This window comes from Lithobates pipiens, unplaced genomic scaffold (assembly GCF_037356315.1).
Source record: "Lithobates pipiens isolate NorthernLeopardFrog02 unplaced genomic scaffold, aLitPip1_a1.2 Scaffold_8, whole genome shotgun sequence".
In the NCBI taxonomy this organism is placed as follows: Eukaryota; Metazoa; Chordata; class Amphibia; order Anura; family Ranidae; genus Lithobates; species Lithobates pipiens.
In genome coordinates, this window is record NW_027507903.1 from 607,062,990 (window position 1) to 607,071,846 (window position 8,857).

The following is an 8,857-nucleotide window of genomic DNA, read 5'->3' on the forward strand; positions in this document are numbered from 1 at the left end:
TGCTAGCATTCCTCTGTAAAAAAATATGGAGTATACAGCAGCACAATACCACGTGGTTGATTTTGTCTAGCGCCAGGTTAATTGGTGTTAAAAACAGCCTGAACCGACTGGAGAGGATGCCAAAGGCATTTTCAACATCCCTTCTGGCACAAGAGAGCCTGTAAATAAATATTCTCTGCTCTGGGGTGAGGTTCCTCATAGGAAACGGCTTCATAAGATGTTCCCCCAAAACAAAGGCCTCATCTGCAACAAAAACAAAATTGAGGCCCTCAACATTCTCTTTAGCAGGTGGCAAGTTTAAGGTGCCATTCTGGAGCTGCTTGTAGAATTCTGTCCGCATAATGACTCCTCCATCAGAGTTGCAGCCGTTCTTCCCAACATCAAGAAACAAGAACACCACCACAGTTGGGAAAATCCCACTGATGATGGAACTGGGCTGCAACATCCTGCCATTGCTGTGGGTTGGAAGGAAACTGTGGATTAATAAAAAGGAAAAGTAAATTACTACTTCTGCTCAAAACACTGCAAGCAGATTTGACACAAACATGCTTGGCCAACATAAGTATAAAACTTAAAAGAGTATTTAAAGACAAAAGTGGAAGGTCAATTTATCTGTTTCCTCACCCCCTCTGGTGGCCCATTCTAAAAATGTTATGGTGGATGGAGGTAATGGGTAAATGTTTTGGACAGGTAACCCCTCTCTACTTCCATGAGAGCTGTTTGCATAAATAATGTGTGATACTTTGGCCAGCCCCTCCTTACTTACACTATTGGCAGCCCAGTGGACAGGTAAGAAGTGTCATAATCAAAAAATATGGATACACACTGTCCAAATTGCAGCACATTTTGACATTCAGAAATAACCTATCAAGATAATAGGAGACAAAAACTTTCTATGTTGCAATTTGAAGGTAATCAGGCAGGCTCTTGTACTACATACTTTGGTGAATTCATCCAGAAATATGACCACAAAAGAGGGATAGTGTGTATGGGTTTTGCAAAGTCAGCAGATAGACTATTTGCATACCTCCCAACATTTTAAGATGGGAATGAGGGACACCTACTAACAAATGTATGTAGGCATAGGACACGCCCCTGCCACCCCCCATTAAAGGAGAATTAACCCCAAAAAAAGTTAATTAAATCCACAAGGACTTTTTTTTACCACTACTATTCCTTTATATTGGCTTTTCAAATGTACACATATAGCAATTTAGAAATTGGATGAAAGGTTTAGCACTGGTAAACACTTTTGAAAGATAAAAAGTACATTTTATATACAGCTATATAGATTAGACCAAAATTAGGGACAAATGAGGTGGAATGAGGGACAGAGGGACATTGCTCCAAATCAGGGACATTCCTTCCAAATCAGGGACAGTTGGGAGCTATGTATTTGTATCTGTTGACTTTTGGGGGGTTACAAATGAGTTTGGACCCCAAAATATGGCCTCTTGCACTCTGCCTGTATTGGAGGACAACAATAACATTTGGACACATTTTAGGGGTTGTTTAGGGTAAGCACAAAAATGTAGCAGACAAAAAATATTGTTAAGGAACAGGAAAAGCTTACCGCATGAATGAGGACAAAGGGACATTCACAGCATATTACAATAATGTTAGTTATGGAATTAAGAAATTATTTCAATACATTAGCAAACATTAAATACATAGAATGTGATGTTACAGGAAAAAACCTACCCGTATATGGTCCTTCTGCAGGACTTGAAAAATGGCTGAGCAGGTCTCTAGAATAATGAATCCCAGAGCCTGGGGGGAAATCCCAGTGGTAAACTTGAGGTCCTGGAGACTTCTCTCCGTCGCCAAGTACAGCAAGGTGGCTATGAGCCTTTGCTCAGGAGTAATGGCAAGCCTCATGCATGTGTCCTGCTTCTTAATATAAAGGGGGTCAACAATGCCAAGAGTTGGTGAAAGCAGGGGTCCGTCATCTGGAGATAATTCCGAAAATCATCCGGATTATTCTCCTGGAGCTCCCGTAGCAAAGGCATATGAAATAATTGGTCATGATTAAGCAACCAATTTTTGGTCCAAGAAATGCTCCTGTTCCTGGACTGGACTTGGGTCAAAACAATAACTCCAAGGCCAATAATAGCACGTTCTCTCCTCCGATTCTGCAACATGGCTGGTTGACGAACAGCCATTCAGAAACGAACTGAAAAGCACAAACTGAAAAGCACGGATCAATACTCACCAAACTTCTACTAACACGAAATTAGCAGAAGGAGCCCAAGGGTGCGCCTGACAATTGAACTTCCTCTTTATCGGCTCGTAGTATGTCTAGTATGTCACTACATTTGTGTTTGTTGGCTGACAATTGTGTACCATTTGTATGAAAGACAAGTTCCTGGCACATGCCCTTTGGACAAAAGTCTGCCGCTCTGTTGGCCACCAATACGATCATGTGTACGAGACTTTAGTGTGAAGATAAGTGTTTACAGATTACTCTCTATGTATAAATCAGTATGCTTGGGGTATAGAGGAGTGCTCTTAGTGTGTTCAGATTAGAACTCTTGTATAGATAAGTACTCTGGGTGTACAGATCAGTACTGTTGGTGTATAAATGGGATATCTCAGGTACAGATTGGTAGTCTTGAAGTGTAGATGAGTACTCTAAAGCTATACATTGGATATCTCTCTGGGTATAAATCAGTACTCTCAGGGAATAGATTGGTACTTTTGAGGTATAGTTCAGTATTCTCAGGGTGTGGATCAGTACTCTCTGTATATAAATTAGTCATTTTGGTGTATAGATCAGTATTGTTAGGGTATAGATAATTACTCTTGATGTGCACTTTAGTACTCTTTGGTAGGGATAAGTACTCTGGGTGTACAGTTCAGTATGCTAGGTCAGTGGTTCTCAACCTCAGTCCTCAAGTACACCCCAACGGGCCATGCTTTCAGGTTTTACTTTACTTTGCACAGCTACTTTTAATCAATATAAATAGCATGGTATTGATGAGAGCTATTTTTTCGAAGGGATGTTCCCAAAACATGGCCCAAGGACTAAGGTTGAGAACCACTGCTCTAGGTGTATAAATTGGATATCTTGGGGCATAGATTGGTACTCTTGCAGTGTAAGATGAGTACTCTGAAGGTATCCATGGATCTCTCTCGGTATATATCAGTACCCTCAGGGAATCGATTAATACTTTTGAGGTATAGTTTAGTATTCTCAGGGTGTAGATCAGTACTATCTAGACATGTACATTAATTTTTGTCCAAATGCATTTTCGTCTGAATTTCGGGTATTTTTGTTATCGTTTTAACAAACAATAACGAATGTGCAGAATCCGAAAACCGAAAGATCCGACATAAACAAATGCAAAAGTTCGATATAGATAGGAGATTCGACATGACGCTGACAATAGCGATCTGTGTCCATCGAACCTGTGGTCGAATGTGCCTAACCTTAGCTCTATTAGTTCAAGATTATTTGACATAGAGAGAAAAGATTTGACATAGAGAGAAAAGATTTTACATTATAGAGACAATAGCAAAAAAGGTTGAATGTGCCTAAGCTACCTCTATTAGTCCAAGATTATTCAACATAGAGAGAAAAGAATTGACATGAAGATTCGACAAAGCAGTCAAATGCTCTGCCCATAAGCTATAGAAGAATTCTAATGTTGGTTGACTAGCAATAATAATTAATAAATATAATTATTACTAGTGCCATACAACATTAGAATTCTACTATAGCTTATAGGTGGAACATTCGACCGGAAATGGACGATTGCGGCGTCGTACAGTTTAGCTGCTTCATCGAATCTTCTTAGAACATTCGACAGACACCATAAGTACAGTTTAGCTGCTTCATCGAATCTTCTTAGAACATTCGACAGACACCATAAGCCTGATAGCCAATGACAGATTCAACCTTAATTATTTCGGATTTTCAGACTACTGCATTTTTTAACTAAACAAAATAAATAAAAACACATTTCGGGAGTAACTAAATAAATGTATTTTTTGGACGAAAACAAAATTCCGAAACAAAATATTTCAGTGTGCACATGTCTAGTACTATCTGTGTATAAATCAGTAATTTTGGGATATAGATCAGAACATTTGGAGTAAAGATGAGTACTCTCTATGTATAGACTAGTAATTTGGGCTATAGATTAGTACTCTGGGTGTATAGATGTGTATTATTATAATTATTCAGGATTTATATAACGCCAGCGCCTTGCGCAGCACTTTACACTATAAAGGGAGACAGTACATTTAGATTGCAGAAGTAGTAGGAGGGCCCTTAGAGCTCATGGAGCTTACAATCTGAATGGATGGGGGAAGTAGACATGTGCAAAAGGAAAAAATTAGTTTAGTTTAGTTTCATTTTAATTCGTTAATTCATTAATTTCGTTTAGTTATATTCGTTAACTTCCTTAAATTCGTTTTCGGATTTCATTTAGTTTTCTACCGAATTCGAAAAATCGGCCACATTCGAAAATATTTCAACCAAATTCGAAAATATTTCTACCGGATTCGAAATTATTTCAACATGATTCGACATTATTTCAACCACATTCGAAAATATTTTGTGACCCGACTTTAAGGCCATGTACCTCGGGGTCACTTGGTGCTAGAAACTCCAAATTTGGATATTTTGTAGTGCTAGTACTATTGTTTTTGCATACCATAATTTCGAATGCAGTTGAAATAATTTGGAATGCGGTTGAAATCATTTCGAATCATGTCAAATTCATTTGAATTCATTCGAATTCATTCGTTATATTTCTTTCGTATTCGTTGTAATTTGTTATTTTTTTATTCGGACATTCGGATGCATCCGAATGTCCGAAAGATGCAAAATTCGGCCGAATTTCGATTCGTTACGAAACTAATTGCACAAGCCTAGGGGGAAGTACTCCAAATTTGGATATGTTGTAGTGCTAGTAATATTGTGTTTGCATACCAAATTTGGGGTTTCTAGCTATAAGTGACCCCGAGATATGTGGCCCCAAATTCGGGTCGCAAAATGTTATTCTCTGCTGTAATAACTAATAACATTTTGTGACCCGATTTTGGAGCCACATATCTCGGGGTCACTTATAGCTAGAAACCCCAAATTTGGTATGCAAACACAATAGTACTAGCACTACAAAATATCCAAATTTGGAGTTTATAGCACCAAGTGACCCCGAGATACATGGCCCTAAAGTCGGGTCACAAAATATTTTCGAATGCGGTTGAAATAATGTTGAATCATGTTGAAATCATTTCGAATGCAGTTGAAATAATGTCGAATCATGTTGAAATAATTTCGAATGCATTCGAAATTATTTCAACCACATTCGAAAAATTTTTGTGACCCGACTTTAGGGCCATGTATCTCGGGGTCACTTGGTGCTAGACACTTCAAATTTGGATATGTTGTAGTGCTAGTATTATTGTGTTTGCATACCAAATTTGGGGTTTCTAGCTATAAGTGACCCCGAGATATGTGGCCCCAAATCAGGTCGCAAAATGTCATTCTCTGCTCTAATAACTAATAACATTTTGCGACCCGATTTTGGGGCCACATATCTCGGGGTCACTTATAGCTAGAAACCCCAAGTGTCTAGCACCAAGTGACCCCGAGATACATGGCCCTAAAGTCGGGTCACAAAATATTTTCGAATGTGGTTGAAATAATGTTGAAATAATTTCGAATGCATTCGAAATTATTTCAACATGATTCGACATTATTTCAACTGCATTCGAAATAATGTCGAATGCAGTTGAAATAATGTCGAATGCAGTTGAAATAATTTCGAATGCAGTTGAAATAATTTCGAATGCGGTTGAAATCATTTCGAATCATGTCAAATTCATTTGAATTCATTCGAATTCATTCGTTATATTTCTTTCGTATTCGTTGTAATTTGTTATTTTTTTATTCGGACATTCGGATGCATCCGAATGTCCGAAAGATGCAAAATTCGGCCGAATTTCGATTCGTTATGAAACTAATTGCACAAGCCTAGGGGGAAGTACTCCAAATTTGGATATGTTGTAGTGCTAGTAATATTGTGTTTGCATACCAAATTTGGGGTTTCTAGCTATAAGTGACCCCGAGATATGTGGCCCCAAAATCGGGTCGCAAAATGTTATTCTCTGCTGTAATAACTAATAACATTTTGTGACCCGATTTTGGAGCCACATATCTCGGGGTCACTTATAGCTAGAAACCCCAAATTTGGTATGCAAACACAATAGTACTAGCACTACAAAATATCCAAATTTGGAGTTTATAGCACCAAGTGACCCCGAGATACATGGCCCTAAAGTCGGGTCACAAAATATTTTCGAATGCGGTTGAAATAATGTTGAATCATGTTGAAATCATTTCGAATGCAGTTGAAATAATGTCGAATCATGTTGAAATAATTTCGAATGCATTCGAAATTATTTCAACATTATTTCAACCACATTCGAAAAAAATTTGTGACCCGACTTTAGGGCCATGTATCTCGGGGTCACTTGGTGCTAGACACTTCAAATTTGGATATGTTGTAGTGCTAGTATTATTGTGTTTGCATACCAAATTTGGTGTTTCTAGCTATAAGTGACCCCGAGATATGTGGCCCCAAAATCAGGTCGCAAAATGTCATTCTCTGCTCTAATAACTAATAACATTTTGCGACCCGATTTTGGGGCCACATATCTCGGGGTCACTTATAGCTAGAAACCCCAAGTGTCTAGCACCAAGTGACCCCGAGATACATGGCCCTAAAGTCGGGTCACAAAATATTTTCGAATGTGGTTGAAATAATGTTGAAATAATTTCGAATGCATCCGAAATTATTTCAACATGATTCGACATTATTTCAACTGCATTCGAAATAATGTCGAATGCAGTTGAAATAATGTCGAATGCAGTTGAAATAATTTCGAATGCAGTTGAAATAATTTCGAATGCAGTTGAAATAATTTCGAATGCGGTTGAAATCATTTCGAATCATGTCAAATTCATTTGAATTCATTCGAATTCATTCGTTATATTTCTTTCGTATTCGTTGTAATTTGTTATTTTTTTATTCGGACATTCGGATGCATCCGAATGTCCGAAAGATGCAAAATTCGGCCGAATTTTGATTCGTTACGAAACTAATTGCACAAGCCTAGGGGGAAGTAATACCTGCGAGTGATGATCTGATGGAGGTGATCAATGTACAGTTTTTATGTAGCAAAGTCTTTTAACTCTTTTGGTCTAATGAGAACCTCCAAGGCCAAATAGCTGACATCCTTCAATATGTGGTTGCTTGTGAAGCATAGTGGGTGCAAAGATGGTGAAAGTCATTGGGCACCAGACACTTCTTGGATGTAAAAGAGTTTTTATTTCTTTTGACAGTCCTTTTTATATAGTTTGGGGGAAAGAGGGTTAGGGACAGGACACCCTTAGATAGTTGCAAACTCAATTGGCAGACTCGAGACTTAGATAGGAGAACAGCCGTGTAGGGAAAGGCCCCAGAAAGGCGTCACTTCTGGACGTGCATGATTTCTGCCTCCTATGGTAACAGTCCTTTAACAGTTCCTAACTCAAACATATCCGTTCTTTCAGCTCCACTACAACTATTAATTGTAGTTCTTCAATACTGAGCTCCTGGTCACTCACTAGACTCACTGATTCATTGACTATGAATCCCTTGAGCTCCTCCAAGGCTTGCGGTGGTATCCTCACAAGCGTCACCCCCGCTTCTCTGCTGGGTCCCTAGCTTGGCACTCCAGATACTCCTCAAGCTTCACCCCTGATAATTGGCTCGGTCCCTGGCTTGACACACAAGGCTGCTCTGCAAGCATCTCTGCTGGTTGGGTCCCTGACTTGATCACCGCTTGAAGTTTCCAGATCCTCCACCGTGCCCTTCGGTGAGAATATGGTTCCGGTACTTGCTTCAGTTACTCACTGTGGTCCCTGGTAGCAGCCCAGGGCGTACGACACACATCCACCCAAACAGCCGTCCAGGTGGCACAAATCACAGATCACCTGAACTCACCCGAATATATAGGCTCTCCCAGCAGGCCAAGGGATTCAAGAAAACCCCTGCCCATTGGCTGGGACACCCACATACCCATAACCTGACCTTGAGTTGCCCTTCTCGTATCTAATACTACCAAGTACCCGGCCACCTAGTGGTAGAAGAGAAAAGTGCAACAAGGCCAAGCTAAGGGAGAAATTAGTAGATCCCTATCAATCAACCAAGATAACTACTCTTGGCAAATAAATTTGTATGGAGCTCCCTGACTAAACTCCAGGGTGCTACATTTGGATGGAAGCAGTGTGGGCTTTTCTGAAGAACTGAGTTTTAAGGGGTCGCCTGCAGGCAGATAGGGCAGGAGATGGTCAAACAGATTGGGGTAGAGAGTTTCAGAGGATGGCTGAGCATTGGAGGAGGTGATGAGGGAGCTGAAGAGCAGGAGGTCAGTTTGAGAAGAGGTTGATGGCTTTGTATGTTGTGGCTACTATTTTGAATTGTATATGTTGGGCTAGTGGAAGCCATTGGAAGAATTGACAGAGAGGGGAAGCAGCCGTGGACCAGGTAATAATGTAGAGTCTGGCAGCAGCATTTATGATGGACTGGAGTGGTACTAATGCCGCGTACACAGGACCGGACTTTCTGGCAGACTAGGTCCGACGGTCTTCCAGACGGGCTTTCTGCTGCGTTCTGACGGACTTTCCAAACAAACGGACTTGCCCACACACGAACGGACTAAGTCCGTTTGAAAGTCCATTCATTTTGAATGTGATGATGTAAGATGGGACTAAAAAGGAAGTTCAATAGCCAGTAGCCAATAGCATCCCTTGCGTCGTATTTGGTCCGTCGGAGCAGTATACAGAAAAACTGTTTTCCTGATA